We start from the raw sequence: 19,596 nt of genomic DNA, 5'->3' as shown, positions 1-19,596 counted from the left end.
GTAAGGGGCATTAAGGAGGACACTTGTTGATATGAGCACTGGGTGTTGTACGTAGGGGATGAATCACTGGATTCTACTCCTGAAATCATTATGGCACTATATGCTAACTAACTTGGATGTAAATTCAAAAAAAAAAAGACATGATTTGTAAGAAACAGGTTCATTACAGGGTTTTGCCAGTGGAAGGACAGATGAAAACACCATTTAAGGAAGATTAGTGTGAGAAAAATCCATGCAAAAAGTGGATAGGGGCCAGAAAGATTGGATTTGCTATCGATTTTTCTACCTAAACATGATGCGGTGTAGGATTGGACTAGGAAGGACAAGAAATGAAAACAAGTTTCAAAATGAAAACATTGTTTCTTTTTTTTTTTTTTAATTTTTTTAATGTTTATTTATTTTTGAGACAGAGAGAGACAGAGCATGAACGGGGAGGGTCAGAGAGAGAGGGAGACACAGAATCTGAAGCAGGCTCCAGGCTCTGAGCTGTCAGCACAGAGCCTGACGTGGGGCTTGAACCCACAGACCGTGAGATCATGACCTGAGCCGAAGTCGGACGCCCAACCGACTGAGCCACCCAGGCGCCCCTGAAAACACTGTTTCAAAATGAAAACGAGTAGCGCTCGTTTTATATATGGATGAGGTGATGAAAAGAATTAAAAGCCTTCAAAATTTTGGACCTGGCTGATTGAGAGAAAGAAGGAACAGGATCAGTTTGTGGGGAAGGAGAGGGCATTGATGACTTTGATTTGGGACCTAGATTTGTTTGAATCATACAGGTAAATGAGACTCTCCATCTGACCAAATGGGACAACTATCACATTTTATAGATAAGGAAATCTTGAGTTTGAAAGGACACAGGACATCCTGCCAGAGGCAGTTGGCCACTCATAGCTGTACTTCAGTGACGGAACAAAACTGGTGATACCCATTTTCGAGTCACATGAATAGCCATGTCAAACAATTCTGTACGAATGGATGAATTATTCAAGAGAGAGGGAATGGAGTGAGGAGAGAAGACAGAGGACATAGGAGGAGATAGCAGAAAACTGAATCAAGAGGTAGAAAAGAGACAGGAAGGTTAATTTGTTTATTTTTCTTTATATTTTGTATTTGCTTTATTATTTTATATTACAAAATTGTAATCACTTTTATATGCATATTTTTAGGTTGTGGAACGAATCATCTGAGTTTCCATTATTTCTTATGGGGAAATTTGCTTTGATATACGAGTGCTTTGGATTACAAGCATGTTTCTGGAATGAGTCACAAACCAAGGTTTTAATGTATATCTTTAGAAATCCTAATAGTTTAACTCAGTCTATGAGATCTTGATAGGCCAGTTTACTAAATTAGCACTCCTAAGTTTCACCTGTTTTCCAAAAATATTTTTATGAACACACTAGTAAAAACTTGCATGAAATTATTTAGAAATTAAGATTACAATTAAGATGTACCCAGGGAAAATAAAAAGGCTATTCTCCCATTTCAAGGCTCTTACTCTATTACAATAAAGCTGATATTCGACTTCTGTTTTTCATGGTTAATTTTACTAATTCTGTGAACTTTGTATGCCTCCATACTTGACCCACATTCTAGCACCTTCTTGCTTTCTTCACCTCCAGACTCAGTATTCTGGATGCTTAGGTTTAAGAGTATGGTCGAACTTTAAATAAGCTAGTTTGGCAGTTTTCCCAAAGTGGCAAAACTGACAGAACATTAAATGGGTTTTCCAAGGGCTTCTCTTCTTAGAACTAGGGCCATCACTATAGAACAGGTTGTCCTATATTGTTCCCTGCAAGTCTGCATTAATCTCTGGGGCTGTCTGATCACCCTGGCTTTGGCCCAATCTGATCTGTCTCCCCCAGATCCGAGCAACCAGAGGGCAGATGAAGCACTGTTGGGAGGCCCTAAGCAATGCCAGCTCATCGTTTTGGAAGAATACTGATTTTGCTTTTCTGACCATTGTTCTCTAACAACTAAAAGGTTTAGTTCATCATTTCACTTGGTATTAGCAACTAAATGTTGGATCCCAGTGCTCCAAAGTCATGTAACTCTGCTGTCAGTGGGTAAGGTGCCTGGGAAACAGGAGGCATGCCACAACACACACCCTCTGCATTAAATCATCTCCCACTCGAGGGCTGCTGCTGGCAGCTGCAAATTTGATTTAGGAGGTCAATATGCTGTTAAGAGCTATTGTTTTTGTGTACAAAGAACAATGGGGCTTTTTTTTTTTTAAGCATTCTTGATGTTGTACTATTATACTGTCCCTCATTTTCTATTCATTCACTTTCTTTGAATAGCAAACACTCCTTTCTTGGTAATTTGGTACACAAATAATATGAAACATCTCAGTTTTTGTTTGACAGTTCATTCCCACTTTCATGACTACAATCTAAAATTTATTTTAAAAATACCATTCTTCCTCTCAAATTAGACACAGGCATTTCCTTCCTCCCTTCCTTCCTCCCTTCCTTCCTCCCTTCCTCCCTTCCTCCCTTCCTTCCTTCCTTCCTCCCTCCCTTCCTCCCTTCCTTCCTTTCTCCCTTCCTTCCTTCCTTCCTTCCTTCCTTCCTTCCTTCCTTCTTTCCTTCCTTCCTTCTATTGTAGGCTATGGATTTCCCAGGGGGAAGAGAAGGAATCAATAAAATGGCCAATCACAGATAAAACACGTCCTAATTTTAGTATAAGCAAGTAACAAATCACAAAGAAGCAGAACTTTATACGACAATATGCAGACATCATGAAGTTAAAATAATGTTTAAAGTTAAAATAATGTTAAATTCTGCTTTAAAAAAATAGTACATAATGAATAGCAATGAATACGGTTCACCTCTACACTGTGATTAAAGAAGGAAAGTGTCTAAGAGGTCCCTCTGGTCCAACATCCTCCCAGGGCAGAAATCTCCTCTGCATCTCTGAGCAAAACCCAGTGGCAAGACAGATTTCTGCTCCATGAGACATCCCATGACATTGTCAGTTACTACATTGTTAGGAAGTAATTAGAGGTCTCTGTGTAAGGCACCGTGCTGAGTGTTCTGTGAGATTAAAAAAAAAAAATAAAAGTCCTTGCCCTAAAGAAGCTTAATACCTTATTCACTAAGTTCAGACAATAACAACATAAGACAAGCAATTAAAAGGGCCATAGAAAGGCACAAACCAAACCTTGTGGAAGCTCAGGGGGAGGGATGAGATAGCACAGCTAGGCGAGGGAACCCACTGGTCCTGGCTCTACCATCTGTACTGTCACCATAGTTTCTTTCTCTCTACAGAGCTTGACATATTTTCTAGATGTGTTCAAAGAGACAATATGGCTGAGGGGCTTGAAGCTGGACCTTGGGCTTTAGACATCTTTGGATATGAATCTGGGCCTTCTCTTTTCAGGTGGGTTACCTTCCGCAAGCTGCTTCACCTCACTGTACTCCTGTTTTCTTGTTTGTACACTGGGCACAGTAAGACCCACCTGGCAGGCTTATTGAAAGATAATGTTGTTTTCTAGACCCCTCTCCTTTATGGCTATCTTCCTCCAAGTGGTGTAGTTTTCACTCTCCTGTACTACCTAGAACTTTACAACAAAACTTTATTTACAACTGGTCGTTGTTTACAAACCCCAAGACAGAAAAGCTACATTTGGGGTCTAACCAAAACAGTAAACCAAACTGCTACCTCCCTTCTGACTTGTATGTTTATTAATGCAGCCCCAAATTATTGCATTCAGAGTTTTTGTTTTTGCTTTTAGCAATTCCATGCTTTTGTTGGTTCATGGCAGGCTTGTGGCCGACTACTTCTCTAGGTGCTGCTTAGATAGAGAACAATCGGGCCTCTCCTGTCTTCTACTTGTGCAACTGACTTTTTGAATGAAACGAAGATCTTTTTTTCTCTTGTGTAGGCCTGGATTTTTTGGTTGTAAGTGACAGAAAGCTATTAACTTAGACAAGAAAGACGAATTTGGTATAACTGAAGAGCAAGAAAAATGGGACGACTGGAATGCTGACTCTCCCTTCTTCATGATACGAGTTCGCTTCCTTTTCTCACAAAGATTTCTTCTGGGACCAAGGTTACTGGCAACTACCAGCTCATATGGATAACTTGAGCCATAAAAAAAAAAAATTTTTTTTTTTAATTATTTCCTTGTCCAGTCCTCACTACTCCAACCAAGGAAAGAATGGTCTGAAAATCAATAGGTACCAATGATTATTAAGCTGTCCCTGCCCCCCAGTGATGAGAAGCTGTTAACTCTTAGACCAGTTCCTGTGGCTTGGGAGGCCAGGGTTAAGAAGATGGCAGTTACCAGAAGAACTCAGGGTATGAAAGGCAAGAAGTTCTTCCAAAGGAATAAGGAATACTTTTTAAAAAATGTCTATTTATTTATTTTGAGGGGGGAGAGGTAGAGAGAGAGAAGGAGAGAGAGGATCCCAAGAAGGTTCCAAGTTATCAGCACAGAGCCAGATGCTGGGCTTGAACTCACAAACTGTGAAATCAAGACCTGAGTTGAAATCAAGAGTCAGACGCTTAACTGTCTGAGCTACCCAGGCTCCCCGGAATACATTTTGTAAAAGAAATAGAGGTGGCTTAGAATTAAGTGACTTAGTCAAGCACAGCCAAGACTAAATGAAGGTTCTAAAACTATTGTTATACAATAGATGATTGAATGGCACAAAAAGACTAATTATTTTTGTGAAAGTAAGTCATTTCTACTCTCCCTATTTTGGTAAAGAACTGAAGTTTTATTTCTTGTATGGACTTTTCTCCTTCTAGTTAAAATTAGATAAGACAAATTCAGAATGATATAAAAGTTTATAAGGGAACTTGCAAAACTTCAAATGACAAAAGTAATTTAAAAATTCTTGTTAAATACAACGTAGCTTGCAGTTACTAACAATCATGTAAGTGCTCACGTGACAGCACCTTGGCTAGGTTATTTATTAAAGAAAATAAAGTAAACCATAATTCAAACTGGACAAGAATAGATTTCAGAGCTCCTACTTTCTATGCCCATAACCAAAAAGTTTAGGAATATCTGCCAGCCAGCTGTTTTGAGACAGAGAGATACAAGCCTATATTGCTATACATTACCTAACAAATAAAACACTTGTTATCAGATAATGCCTGGCAGCAAAGTGACAATGAAATGAACTTTCCAAGGATTTCTTCACTTCCAAGGATTAGATGAAGATATGAGAGAGCAAACTCATGGTTCATGTCCATCAATTATTCTAGTCATGTATGTTACACTTAATTGGTAAAACTGGATTATTGCTTTGGCTGATTACATAGGTATCTGTAGCAGTCCTCTTAAATTAAGTGAGTAATCTGTTACTACTTTCATTTGTAGTAAAAGACATCACTGTATTGCTTATGACCTGCTTATCACAGACACTAAGTCACTTGGGAGAGGCAAAATGCTGACCCATATCTAATGACATACATGGCCAATGAAAATAGGAAAAAAAAGTCTCCCTTACACCAGGGTTTGAATCTGGGCTCTATCACTCTTTGCTTGCCAGGCACACCATTCTATAGGTTAAATTATTCTGTGGACAAAGATGGGTGACGGACATGAGCAACTTCAAGTCAGTGCAGGGATGCAGGGCACTTGGGTTGGAATGCCCCAGAAACCTACCAACCTGGTACCTAAATTCTGTGAGAAAAAATATTAAACATGACAATAAAAAAAATGCCTCTTCAAAGTAAGTGACTTCTCAGGAGAAAATCAACCTGGGTAAAGGAATTACAGCTCTATAGGATTTTTTAACAACAGATATTTAGCAAATAAAGGACAGCGCCTTATATTTATTCCATCCAAGGAGAGAATGGTATATAATCTGAACTCTGTACTCTGCGAAGTAATTTGGAAACACTTTTAGCCATTTTTACCAGTACATAAAAGCCAGAGCACCAGGTCCTTGAAAAGCAAGTTAGCTTTTTAGAAGATTATCAGTGCACCAAAAGATGTGGTAGACAACTGAAATAGCATCATGTTTTAAAATGTGAATGTTTGGGGCGCCTGGGTGGCCCAGTCGGTTAAGCGTCCGACTTCAGCCAGGTCACGATCTCGTGGTCCGTGAGTTCGAGCCCCGCGTCAGGCTCTGGGCTGATGGCTCGGAGCCTGGAGCCTGTTTCCGATTCTGTGTCTCCCTCTTTCTCTGCCCCTAACCCGCTCAGAGTCTGTCTCTGTCTCTCTCAAAAATAAATAAGCATTAAAAAAAAAAATACTTATGAAGCTCCCTTTAAACATTCCCATTAAACTGGTATTTTTACCTTCGATTACAATGGTACTCTCTACATTTGTCACATTGATCTATGTGATGACAAGATATTTTTATTATAGGCTGGCGGTTTTAGGTATACCTATTGTTTTTGAGTGATTGTCTATTGGCACAAAAGCAAATGAGGTTGAATCAATAGACCAGGATGATCTAAGTGTGAATGGTACTGTATCATTTTGTCTTAGGGCTCTCCGTTTAATAATAATACTTTCCCTGGCATTACCTGTATTTTTGTATATGAGTAACCTGACTTGGCAAAAAAACCCAAAACCTCAAGCCCCAAACACAATTAAATATGCTGTTCTCATTAGGAAGCTATCCTTCTGTTAAGGTTACACACTATGTTGGCTAGTCCATTGCAGTACAGTTTTTAAGGTTCTATTGTATTCATCAAAGACAAAAAAATACAATGATGCTAGCTAGCTGCATTATTCTTTAATTCTGAATACACAAACACTAATCGTGAGGGCACATAGTTTGAATAATAGGTTGTTGAATCACTTTATGGTATAAATGATGTTGAATTAGGCTCAGGTCCAGTACTTTCCATGTGAAAGAGTGGTTAACATTCAGTGACTTCACTTCAGCTGCTCCTCACTCAAATTTCACTTCTGTACCTCCCACTCCACTGAAATTACTCAGTTAAAGGTCACAGATAACTTCTTTTCAGGCCTTTATCATTCTTCTCAATGGATCACTACAATACCTTTCCCAGTGTTCTCTCTGCCATACACTCATAGCCCATCTTCTTTCCATCCCCACATTCTTTTTCTGAAATCCAAACCACTTCTGTGATTGAAAAATTTGGGAGACAAAAATCCAAACTTAACATGAGACCAGAGTTTACCAATGATTTGCCATTTGCCAGAATCAGAACCCTTCCCATCCTGTTTGAGTGATGGGACATCTGCATCATTTGTTCCATCTTGGATCACCCTCCTTCTCACATGGCTTGACATTGTACTATTGTGATTCTCCTTCTACTTCTCTGGCTGGTCCTCTTGGTTTTTTCTGCCAGTCTCTCTTCGCTCTGGCATTTCTTGAAGTCCTGTGCTTATATCCCTTTTCCTGTAGACCTCAACATTTCCTTAATAATCACGTCTGCTCTCAAATTCATAGCCAAAAGGGCTGTAGATCTCTGTATTTATGGGAGCCTTTTGACCATTTTACATGGACATTATTACATCAACAGCTTAAACTATGCTCAAAGCTGGCTCATATTCTTCCCTCCCAACTGGGACCTTCTATTTCTACCTGTGTTCCTGATTCTAGAATTCTCCCTGTTGATTAGCTTAATATCCCCAAATCATTTGACACCTTCTTACCTCCCTTGACATTCAAGATTACCTTCTGCTTTTGCTATGCCTTTTCCTTCCCATCCATTCTTTTATTTATGTTTATTTGAGAGAGTGCGTGCACATGAGCAGGGGGTAGGGGCAGAGAGAGGGAATCCAGAGCTGGCTCCGCTGGTCAGCTATCAGTGAGGAGCCCCATGTGGGGCTCAATCTCATGAACCACGAGAACATGACCTGAGCGGAAATCAAGAGTCAGATGCTTAACCTACTGAGCCACCCTGGGACCCCTCCCTCCCATTCCTTCTGAATCCCTTAGTATTCTTAACTGTTTGGGGTCTCCTTTACTGTTTCTTCCAAACTGTCTACCTTTTTCCAATCCCATGATGCCAGAATAATCTTTTAAAAACATCTTTGAATATATCATGTCCCTGCTTAAATGGTTCCAGAATAAAGTCCAAGCTCTGATCACTTCTTGATCGGACCCTACCTTTTCAATCTCACATGCAACCATGTCTCTATGTTGGAGCCAGAAAGCCCACTCACAGTTTTCTAGACTGGCCCATTTCTGTGCCTCCTCTCACTTGTTTCCCTTGCCTAGAATATCTGCTCTCAAAATTTATCACTACCTTTCCCCAGCAGCCTTTCTTTCATTTAGCTGTAATCATTTCCTCCCTCCACTAGGTTCCATGCAGCATGTTACCTATTTATCTATCAACAATTTAGTTATTTTGTGTAATTGTTTTATTTCCCCTGCCAGATTGTTAGCAAGATTTCAAGTAGTGTATTCATCTCTAGCCTCCTCCTTCCACCAGGGGGTCTAGTAAAATGCTGTGTTTATAAATGTTCTGAATCAAAAAGAATTTTTAAGGCATGAAAGAGGAAGCCAAGATATATTAGAATGAAATATGGAAAAATGAAATTAGGAAGAGTCCAGACTCCCGATTTTTACCAAATACTTTCCTCCCAAACCCCACATTTCAGCGTTGCTACCGTTTGTTACCTTTCCATCCAGGAAAGCTCTTTCTCTTCTTTCCTAATTTATGATTCATTAATCAACCACAATGCTGCTCACAAAATAGAGGGTGCGGAAGAATGAAAGAAAAAAAAGTCAAGGTCTTAATTTCATAGATGTTAACTTGAAAGCGATGTGTAAAAACCGATTTCATTTGTGACACTGTGAGTTGGAGTTAGCACAAGACTCACGATTTCTGATCACTAGTATGAAGACATTTTTAAAAGATGAGAATAAATTAAAAGCTATGTGGGTCGTACTAGGTTCCCCAGTTAAAAAAAAAAAAGTTTGTTATGCAGTAGTAAAATTTAAATGACTGCGAAAATGAGACGTGTGGGATTAAAGTAATATGCATTTGTAACATCAGTAATCCCCTCTCCAACACGGGTCCTTGATTAATAAGGACTGGGTGTGACTGCCTTCAAATGAGGACAGAGAGTCTACACTGCTTAAAGAAAAATTCCTACTGCACCATATTGTAACATACACGAGGGACATTTTCGCGGGGTCACGAGGCTCTGTAACCTCACCAGCGCTGGAGTCAGGAACCCTGGTCATTAGGAACTCTTTTCCAGAAATGACCGGGGTATCCCTCGAGTGCCGGAGCTTCACCTTGGGAGGACAGTCCCCAGGCGTAGCCTATGGAACCCTCAAAACGCGGAGCGCACTCGAAGTGGGAGCTCCGGCGAAGGCCCTCACAGGCCTCCCCTACAGCCTCTGCAGGCGGCAGAAGCATGCCGCCGCCCCTGACCCAGCACAACTCAGCGTCGCGGCCACCAGAGACCCGGGTCCAGCTCCCAATGAGCGGGGGCCAGCGACGGGCGTGAGCACAGACACCTGAGGGGGTGGAGAAGCGGGGCCACGCCGCGCTGCGGACGAGCCGCGTTTCTTCTCCTTCACCCGCCCACGTTCGCGCTTCAGAAGCTTCGTGGCGCAGGAGCTGCAGCCGGAGCGAGGGCAGGAAGCCACCAGGCGGTCGGCACCTGCACTCGGGGTCGCCCGCCCCGCCCCCTTTCGCCCCCCCCGCGTCTCACGCCTGTCTCTTCCGCTGCCTCCCTCCGCCGCGGGCCGCAGCCCGACTCCGCCCCACTCGCGCGGCAGCCCGGATGGCTGTGACGTCACAAGGCCACGCCCACTTACTATAAATACTGGCGTCTCCGGCACCGCCTTCCCACACTCTCTGGCTCTTCGCTTGGCTGCAGTGTTTCTTTTTTTTCCGCCTTCTTTGCCTCTTCTCATCCTTTCTCGTTCCTCCGCTCTGCAGTGTGACGAGGCCGAATCCTCTCCCCACCCAGTCCTCGCCATTCTTCTTTTACCTGCGCTGTTGTTCTATTTCTCCCCTTCGGCCGCCGCCGCCACTGCTGCACAGCTGGTGTCGGTGCCGCGCTTTTCCCCCCACGTCGTCCCCGCAGCCTATGGCCCAGGCCGCCTTGGGTATTTCTGCTCAAGGTAACCACATCCCTCTTTAAAAATTCCGCCGAAAAAGAGAAGACGCTTTACCCGACTCTTTGGGCCGTTATCTCACGTGAGTAGTGACCCGAGGGGCGTGGGGGCGCGGGGCCGGCCTCGGGGAGCTGCCGGGTGCCTCCAGACTGGGCCCCGCCACTCGGCCGGCGGCCCCGCAGTGCCCCGCGGCCGGCTGCCTCGAATATGGCGGACGGCGGTGTGTGTGGCGGCGGTCGGTGTCTCCGCGGCGGCGGCGCGGCGGGCTGGGGTGGCGGGCGCGCCTCGGGGCCCTCAGGCGGCCGCCTGCTGCTCGGCGGAGCAGGGGGCCACCGCGGTTAAGGTGAGGGGGCGTGTGCGTGTGGGGGCGCTCGCGGGGGTCTCCGCCGGGGTTCGGCGTCGTTTCCCGGCGGCGTGCGGCCCCCACCCCTCTCCCGTGGTGCATTGCTGTTTCCGGGGAGGGGGCCGGGCCGCAGCCCTGAGGGGCCTTGGTCTGGCAGCCCCGGCCCGGAGGCGCGTTGCGACTTCGCCTCCGGGATCCCCGCGGGCGGCGCGAAGGGCTGCAACGGCCGGGGCCTTAGGTTATGAATGGAGCGGGGCGGGCCCGGCGGCGGCCTCCTGTGACAGCTGCCGGAGGAGGACGGGTTCTTGGGGGTGCGGGGAGTGCGGCCCCCCTCTGGTGGAGGAAAGTTGACGCCACTCGGGGCCCGGAGGCAGGGAAGCCCCGGTGTCAGGTAGCTAGCGAGAGGCCCTTGGCCCCTTCTGGAAGCCTCGGGGCTGCTGCTCCGCCCCCTGCGGCTCTCCTGATTGGGCCAAGTTGCCTTCACTCACCCCAGTCACCTCCTGGAGCCTGAGGATTAGTCACCATGGCTTCGTTTTCCCGTCCGCGCCACGATTCCTGGGCAGTGAGAGGGAGAACGGTAGGCTTGGGTGGCTTATCAAGTACTATTTTGACTGCCAACAGGAATGATGGTGACGTGTTTTAACTCTTGCCCAAAATACATTCTGAGCGTTTGTTTTTTGGGCTACCCTGCTGGTTGGGAAACCTGAGGTCGGGTACACAATTTACAGCCCCATTGATGTTCAGACTTAACTGGATTTTGTGGTGGTGCCTTGGACCCGTTAAGGTGTTGACTGTCTTCGTGTTTCCACCTTTAAGCCCCACAGCTTGGGTGCAAACCTGAGGACCCTTAAGGAAGAGAGAAGTGCTGTGTGATCTGGCAGAAATAGGGCTAAGGATTGTCGGGCAAGGCCCTAATCTTTAATTTTTTGCAAATGTGAGAGTGCAGATGCTGGTCAAGAAGACAAAGAAGCCCTGAGGGGTTTACATTTAGTAGAAAGGTAGGCTTCTAATGATTACAGGTGATAGAATATCAGTGCCTTCTCCTGCCACTCACGTTTAACTTAGTAAATTTTCAAACATAGAAGGCGAAAGAATTACATCTTCTCCTAGATTTAACGTTTTGCTTTCTTTGCTATCCTACTATCCATTCATCAATTCATGTCGGTTTTTTCCCATGTGTTTCAAAGTCGGAGACATCAGAACACTTAACGCCTCCAACTTCAGTTCATGAGCATATATCATAGCCTAATACTGGTTATTTCTTAAAAAAAAAATCTTTGGATAAAATCCACATAACCTTAAAATGCACAGATCTTTAAGTATATCATTTGATGAGTTTTGACGAAAAATAGAGTTGTGTAATCCAGACCTATGAAGATGTAGAGCATTTGCCTTACCTCAGAAGTTCTCTTTTGCCCCTTCAAATGACAATCCCCCACTCTTCAGAGGCAACCAGGATTCTGATTTTTTGTTTTAAACCACAGATTAGCTTTTTCTAAAATGGAATTATACTGTTTGCTTTCTTTTCTTTGAAAAACTTCTTTAATTCATGTTTTTGATAGTCATCGGAAGTGCATATATCAATAGATTGTTACTTTTATTTCTTAGTGGTAGCCGATTATGTGAATACTTTGATTTTGTAAAATAGACTATTTTGGAATAATTTTAGATTTACAGAAAAGTTGCAAAGATCGTATAGAGCTGCATACTTCTCACCCAGTTCACATTATTAGCATCTTACTGTGGTACGTTTGTCAAAACTAAGAAACTGACTTTGATTCATTACTATTAACTAAACTCTAGGCTTTATTTGAATTTCATCAGTTTTTAATGTCCTTTTTCTGTTACGGGATAATTCAGGGTACCATGTTACATTAGTTGTCATATCTTCCCCAGTTCTCTCTGATCTGTGACAGTTTCTTAACCTTGTTTTTCATGTCATTGATAGCATAGAGAAGTAGTGGCCAGATACCCAGTAGAATGTCGCCCAGTTTGGCTTTGTCTGCTACTTTTCTCATCATTAGACTGGAGTTTGGGGTTTTTGGAGAGGATACTACATAGCGATTTTAAAAGTCATTGGTAAATGCAATGTATTTTGTTCAGAGAAATACTGATAATTTGGGGGTACTAGGCTTTGGGATAGTACTGTAAAAGTGATGGGAGGCTTGGTTTTTTTTGTGGTAGTGACCTCCTGCTGACTTCGGTCAGGACTAGTTCTCTCCGTGCTGTTCACCTAGATGTAAGGAGAGACATTGTCTTCAGTTAAGGAACTTGATTGCAGTGTTCATGAACCCAAGGATTTACACAGACCATTCTAAATGAGAATAACATCTTTTCCTGTACCTCCTTTTCTCCACATTTTCATCTAACTCCTTTATGGTTTATCCTAACTGTACAAATATTTATCCTGTATGTAAATAGCTCTTTTACCCTATATGCCCCTTTTATTTTACCAAAATGTGCTTTTCATATTTTAGGGTTTTCATTTCCTACTAGTTTCTTTTGTTGTTGCTAGATGGAAATATTTTCGAGATGATGAAGATTTTTGAATGTCTGAAGTTTACTATCCTTAATATTTTACATCACTGCTCTTGAGGTTGCATTAAGCAAAACAGTTGTGTGAATGTGGATACATGGTGGGGGGGGGGCGGGCAGATGAGAGTGTCTCACCCAGGATAATTATCCTATTCCTTATAAACTCTGTCTTTGCAGCATGAGTCAACTTTTAATTTATTTTTAAAATTATCTTGGTGTGGGAAGACTCAAAATCTTTGTTTTTGAGTACATTATTTGGAATCTAATGTAAGGTTATAATCACCGTTGCATGTTGGTAAGGGTTCTTGACTCATCAAGAATATGTGAGCATATTTTTTTAGTAAATTAAAAGAACCACAAGGATGCTTCTGTTCTGGTGGAGATGAGAGATGCTTTATTTTTTTTTTTTAATTTTTTTTTAACGTTTTATTTTATTTTTGAGACAGAGAGAGACAGAGCATGAATGGGGGAGGGGCAGAGAGAGAGGGAGACACAGAATCGGAAGCAGGCTCCAGGCTCTGAGCCATTAGCCCAGAGCCCGACGCGGGGCTCAAACTCACGGACCGCGAGATCGTGACCTGAGCTGAAGTCGGAAGCTTAACCGACTGAGCCACCCAGGCGCCCCGAGATGCTTTATTTTTAATTTAAAATTTTTTTGAGATGCTTTAGATATACCTAGAGTATTTGTCAAATTTCTCTGATTCTTAACCTTATAATCTCTAGTTAGATCATTTTTCTGGTTTCCTTATCACCCTTTCTAACAAATGCTGTTCGGTTATATTACTTTAAAGTAGCAACCACTGAATAATGATTTCTAAGTATAGGTGTAGCGGTTTAGTTAAGAGGTGAGAAGTCCATCCAATCAAACCATAATAGGTAATAACCATTTCTAAAACTTAGCGTTTTGTAACATGCTAAGCACTTTAACATTTGTATGTTGTTCTAGCGATAGTAAAAAGACGCGAGGTAGGTTAGGTATGAGGAAGAGAAGTATAAACTTCCAAGTGACTTGCCTTAATGTATAAGGCAATTCTCAAATGTTAATTTCACATTCATAATGCATTAAGTCCTCGATCTTCTTTTTGGTATGTAGTAAGATTTTATGCTTTAAGCAAAGAAGAACTTGCAATTTGGAGAGTAAAAGAAATGTTCTGGGTAGTTGCAGATTACAAATCATACTAGAACATTATACACATCAGGTTGACCAGGGTACTTGGGGAATTTTGCAGTTTTGGTCCACTGAGAAATTTGGGTTTTGGAGGATAAATAAAAGCAAAAATGAAATTAGATGAAGGCTGGAAACTGAGTAGGTGGATAAAGCAACTTGGTAAGATGATACCAGTTCTGTGAACTTTGCACTATAAGAGCTTGGAAATTTTTACTACATAAAAAAGTACTTGGTAATATGGTAAATCCTTTGAAAACATTATTTGTGTAATGTGATTAATGAAACACTTTTAAAACTAAAACATACTCCCATAGTTAATCTATAAATCAATTTAACTTGCTTGAAAAGCACAGTATAACGTATTTTTTAATTTATGACTATTTACTACTACTTTTATTTCCTTCTTTAGGGCGAACTTTCTGACCGAGTATACAACTACCCAGAGGGCCTAGGAGAAGTGCTGTATAGAGAGCAGTTCGACTTCAACGCTGAGCCACCTTGGGAACCTAGCTGATGATAGGGGGGTTCCATCTCCTAACTTGTCCATGTAAGTATTTTCACATCTGTACTGGGGGTCTTGTAAAATTGAAGTAAAGGAGAGTTCTTGTTGCTCACTTTTTTTCTGAATTTGAAATTGTATTTACCTCTTAAAATGCAGTGATCTTTAATGTGCTTTTTAAAAGTTCTAAAATAGGGGCACCTGGGTGGCTCAGTCTGTTGGTTGAGTTCAACTCTTGATTTCAATTCAGATCATGATTCCAAGGTTGTGAGATCAAGCCCTGTGTCAGGCTCTGAGCTGAGCATGGAGCCTGCTTGAAATACTCTTTCTTCCTCCCTCCCTCTCTCTCTCCCCTATGTGTGCTCGCTCTCTTCTTGTGCACACGCGCTCTCTCTCTAAAAGTAAAAAAATAAAGGCTTGACAGTTAAGGGTTTACTGATTCAGTTTTATATGCATTGTTTACCAATCACTGAATCACTTAAAATTTATTTTGAATATATAACAAGTATTACTCTACTTAAGTACATACTGTAGACCAAGTTTTAGGAAATCTTACTAATCCAGGTTTTAATATAAGTTGTTGGAGAGTTTTGGGTGGGTTTTTTTTTTGTTTTTTGTTTTTTTTTGTAATTTAATGTGTAGGCAGTGGCTTATTCCATCATTCAACCATTTGGTAAATTTTCAAGTATTTGGGCTTAATCAGAAAAAAAAGACATTTTTAAATAGAGTAAAAGATTCTGTTCATCATTGTACTCATTGAAGCTATACCTCACAGCATGGTGTAGGAGAGGTGAATATTAGTTCTTGTATAGTTATGAGCATTTTGCCAGGTATAAAGTGACTACTAGAGTTTGTAATTGCTTTATAAGATGACTTTATGTAATACTCAGCTGGTGAGGAAAAATTGGTTGTTTTCAGAGGACTTACTGAGGGATGATATATGTACGTCTCCTAGCTTGCTATTTTCTGAACAGATTTTCTTGGATAATTTTTGCCAGTACTTGATTTTCTATGTATGGATTTGACTTTTGAATTGAACGTCTGTGCAAAATACAGTTCCACAGTAAACTGATGTTTAAATTTGAATTTGCTGCTGGATTTGTATAGTTTATTTTAGGTTTCTTGCAATTGAAATTTGGGTTTTGAGGTTTTGGGTTTCGGGTTTTGTTTTTTGTTTTTTTTTTTTTAACATTTATTTATTTTTGAAAGAGCACTCGTGCAAGTAGGGGAGGGGCAGAGAGAGGAAGACCGAGGACCTGAAGCAGGCTCCATTGGGGCTCAAACTCCCCAATGTGACCCAGAGCTGAAATCAAGAGTCCGACACTTAACCGACTGAGCCACCCAGGTGCCCCAAAGTTTGCATGTTTCTGAGTTGTGCAGACACTTGGAATAACAACTGACATTTTCAGGGAAGCATAGGTTATCAGTTTAGTGTTCCTGTAGTCTGATTTTGTTAAAAAGATCATATCGAATAAAAATGTTTTCTCTAATTAAAATGTGTTTTCAACACATTTGTAAAGCTAAAGAGTGGGGGAATAAGTTTAATAAAATTCCTTGAAAGTTCTGTTGACTTAGAAACCTGACTAGAGGGTTTCTCCTACTGGCTTTCTCTTAGTTGTGTGAGTTTGAGCAAATTACTTTTTTTTTTTTTTTTTTTATGTTTTTATTTATTTTTGAGACAGACAGAGCATGAGCAGGGGAGAGGCAGAGAGAGAGGGAAACACAGAATCTGAAGCAGGCTCAGGCTCTGAGCTGTCAGCACAGAGCCCAACACGGGGCTCGAACCCACGGACTGTGAGATCATGACCTGAGCTGAAGTTGGATGCTTAACCGACTGAGCCATCCAGGCACCCCTAAATTACTTATTTTTAAAATCTAGCTGTAACTAGATTTCAGCTGTAACTGGAACAGTTCCTTTAGCCCTAAACTGATACAATGATTTTTTTTTTTTTTTTGAGTGTATTAACCACCCCTTGTTAATGAATGTAGTGTGGTTTTTGGGATTAGCATCAACTACAACAGAAATGCAGAATCTCAGCCCCACCCAAACCTGACTCAATGCATTTTAACCAGGTGTCTTGCGTGCATATTAAAGAGAAGCACTATTGCTGCCATCTCAGGACCAAGTCAGTTATCTCTTAATTTTTGTTAGTCATCTGTCTATTTCCGATATATCTGATGTTCCTCCCTCATTGGCCTGGAGATTTAACTTTTCTGGGGTGGGGACTAGTTGATGACATAGTCATGAATAGATTCTATGATGGAAATTTAAGGACAAGCTTCATGATTTAAGGAATGTCATATTAAAACAGGCATTTAGTTGAACTCTCTAATGAAAACTTAACTTTGCAGTATATTTAGTATTTATAGTGAACTTGGGAAATCCATAGTTAACACCTCCTTTGCAGCCAGATGAGTACAGGTAGAATATACTAAAGATACTTATTCTGCAGGTTCTGGCAGCCAAAGTAACTGACTTTACTTATTATGCCCAGGTACAATGTGTATTATGTTGAAGGAAACTTTAGTACTTGGTGCTTTGCTGCAAAGCTGCAGGTCCATAATCCCTTATGTGTATAATTCTGAAATTCAAAAGTTACTTAAAAAAATTTTTTTATGACCTTCTTATAGTAACCTAAACTGATTTGGGAACAAAAACTTGACCTGAGTCTGAGCTGACTTGAGGCTCTTTTTATCTTATCCCATGTAGTGCCAATATTCCTAAATTTTGTTGCAAAAATATTGTGATTACAGGGTGTTGACTTGGCCTCCTGGCCATTCTAAAATCTGAGAAATTTTAAATTCCGGAAGGATCACTGGCTCCAAAGGTTCTTGAGTAGAATTAATGAAAATGGCAAGAGAAAATTTTACATTCCAGAAAGGTCTTTAGATATCAATAGGAGTTTGTTATACTGGATATTTAAAATCCTATGGAGCAACAATACTGTTTGGAAAACGAGAAGTCATTAAAAGGGCTTAACACGCTGGCTTTTGTAGAAAATCCTTGCATTTGCATAGCATTGCAAAGCATATAGTTATGTGAACTCTATTTGAACACTGTAATACTTCCAATAGTTCTGTGCAGGTGGTCTGAGCTCTAGGATTTCCCTCCAGAGTTAGGTTTCTAAATCGGGTAACCATGTGAATTTTGAGATAGTTTATTAAGTATTTAGGAACTTAGGTAGTTGCTTATATAAGAGCTTTTTCTTTGAAAACTTTTCTTTAGAATATATGTATGATGTAATATGTGAGCACTGTAAAGATATTTGACAGGTGTTTTAACACTAACAGTATCTAAAATTAATGAAGGGCCTCTAATTGTGGAAAAGCTTTTGCATGCCTTTAAAAAAAAAATCCTTAGGGCTTTATGCTGGAGTGGATTTTTCAGTGGGCTAGATTCTCAAGTTATTTTAGCCAGAGCTCCATTTTATAATTAATAAGCCTGATGGAAAAATCTGAAGTAGGCCTTTCCAGAAAACTAAATTCTTTTCTAACCAACTGCTTTTTATTAGCAGATCTGGTGATGAAGTCAGATTGAATTAATCATTTCCTTAAACTTTTTAGTAAGTTGTATCTAAATCTAGAAAAAGGTTACAATTGATTTGTTTAAATGGGCTCTTAAAATTTGTCTAAAATATTTTATGTGGTTGTCAGTTGACTATGTTCATGTAGGAACTTAATAAGAATCATTAGCATTTTATTTTTGTTTTTTCTGAAAAAAAATTTTTTTCACGTTTATTTTTGAGAACGTATGAGTGGGGGAGGGGGAGAGAGAGAGGGGACCCAGAACTTGAAACTGGCTTCAGGCTCCTAGCTATCGGCACAGAGCCTGATGCAGGACTCGAACTCAAGAACCACAAGATTAATGACCTGAGCTGAAGCTGGAGGCTTAACCGACTGAGCCACCCAGGCACCCTGAATCATCAGCATTTTAAATATTCATGTTCTGTCTCCTGATTGGTAATATTTACATATGCCTTAATAGTACCCATCCTACCTAAATTAGAATTATTGTAACTAAGGGAAAAATGTTCTGTATGTATGTACTAGTATTGTTTCCTCGTGTTTTGCTGTTAATTGTCAGTAGTAAAGTTAGGTTTTTGACTTTGGAAAAAAATTTGGTTTTGGTAATTTACAGATTTTGTGATGAAAGCAAATTCAGCAGAACACTCATTAATGGTTGTTAGTGTCTTTGACAAAAAAGTCAAATAAAACTATCCTTGAAATACCAGTTTTTAAGGCATATGTATCCCCTGGCATACATAAAATAGTGTTTGATGGTTCTGCACTGCTTGTGTAAATTAGTGGAAAAGTATTCTGTACAAGAACAATGTGGAAATATGCTAATGGATTAAACAGCATTTGGGGAACATGGATTTTTTTCCTTTGAGCAAATTTAGAATCTTCTCTGGGAGGGCCAAAAAGATTGGAAAGCAATGTAGACCAATTTTTAAAGGGCATAAAATGGTTCTTGCATTTATCACAAAAGACAGTTGAGCCAAGAGAATCAACAGTGGCTACCAGTCTGTGTGTTCCATTATACTCTTTTCACCTGGTGTTATTTCAGAATTTTTGAGACTCTTAATCTAGCCCCCTGAAATTTTGATACTCTTAATTTCAAATAGGAGTAAATAAGTTATTTGTACCTTGCATGCTATAAAATCTAGGTAAATAGTAGGCTGTTTTAGGCTGACTGTCGTTCAGATAAGCCTAAAGAGGCTGTTGCAAGTGAAGTGCTCTCACATTGGTAAGGCGTAGGAAGACGGTATTTTTTGTCCTTCCCTTTCATTCCAGGGTCATCCATGTACACTTAAATGATTTATCACAAGCTAACTGAAGCAAAGATTTAGCCATCCTTTAATTTAATGAATAATGTGAAGAACATTATGAAAGGAATAGAAAATATTTGTACTGAGTTACAAGGATTACACTGATGACGTTCAGCCTGCCTCAGCCATATTCAGCCACTATGAGATCAGAGCTTAAATGCCTAGAACTGACTGACTTGGAGAAGGACCCAAGATAACAAATT

The 19,596-nt window shown here is 40.9% G+C and overlaps 1 protein-coding gene across 5 annotated transcripts in view; it reads left to right on the top strand.

The window, feature by feature from the left end:
• The first annotated feature begins 10,012 nt into the window (after positions 1-10,012).
• AZIN1 (antizyme inhibitor 1) overlaps positions 10,013-19,596 on the top strand; it is a 31,106-nt gene continuing 21,522 nt past the window's right edge. For 4 of the 5 annotated variants that reach the window (XM_042923481.1, XM_042923476.1, XM_042923478.1 and 1 more), the window contains exons 1-2: positions 10,013-10,101; positions 14,475-14,612. The gene's annotated coding sequence lies outside the window, so the exon portion shown is untranslated. Of the gene's footprint in view, positions 10,102-10,923; positions 11,361-14,474; positions 14,613-19,596 lie in introns of those variants that run through there. The other variant, XM_042923480.1, reaches the window with a different exon arrangement.

Source organism: Panthera leo, chromosome F2 (assembly GCF_018350215.1).
Source record: "Panthera leo isolate Ple1 chromosome F2, P.leo_Ple1_pat1.1, whole genome shotgun sequence".
Taxonomy (NCBI): Eukaryota; Metazoa; Chordata; class Mammalia; order Carnivora; family Felidae; genus Panthera; species Panthera leo.
Note: the sequence above shows the minus strand (reverse complement) of the source record. Positions and strands in the feature narration are given on the sequence as shown.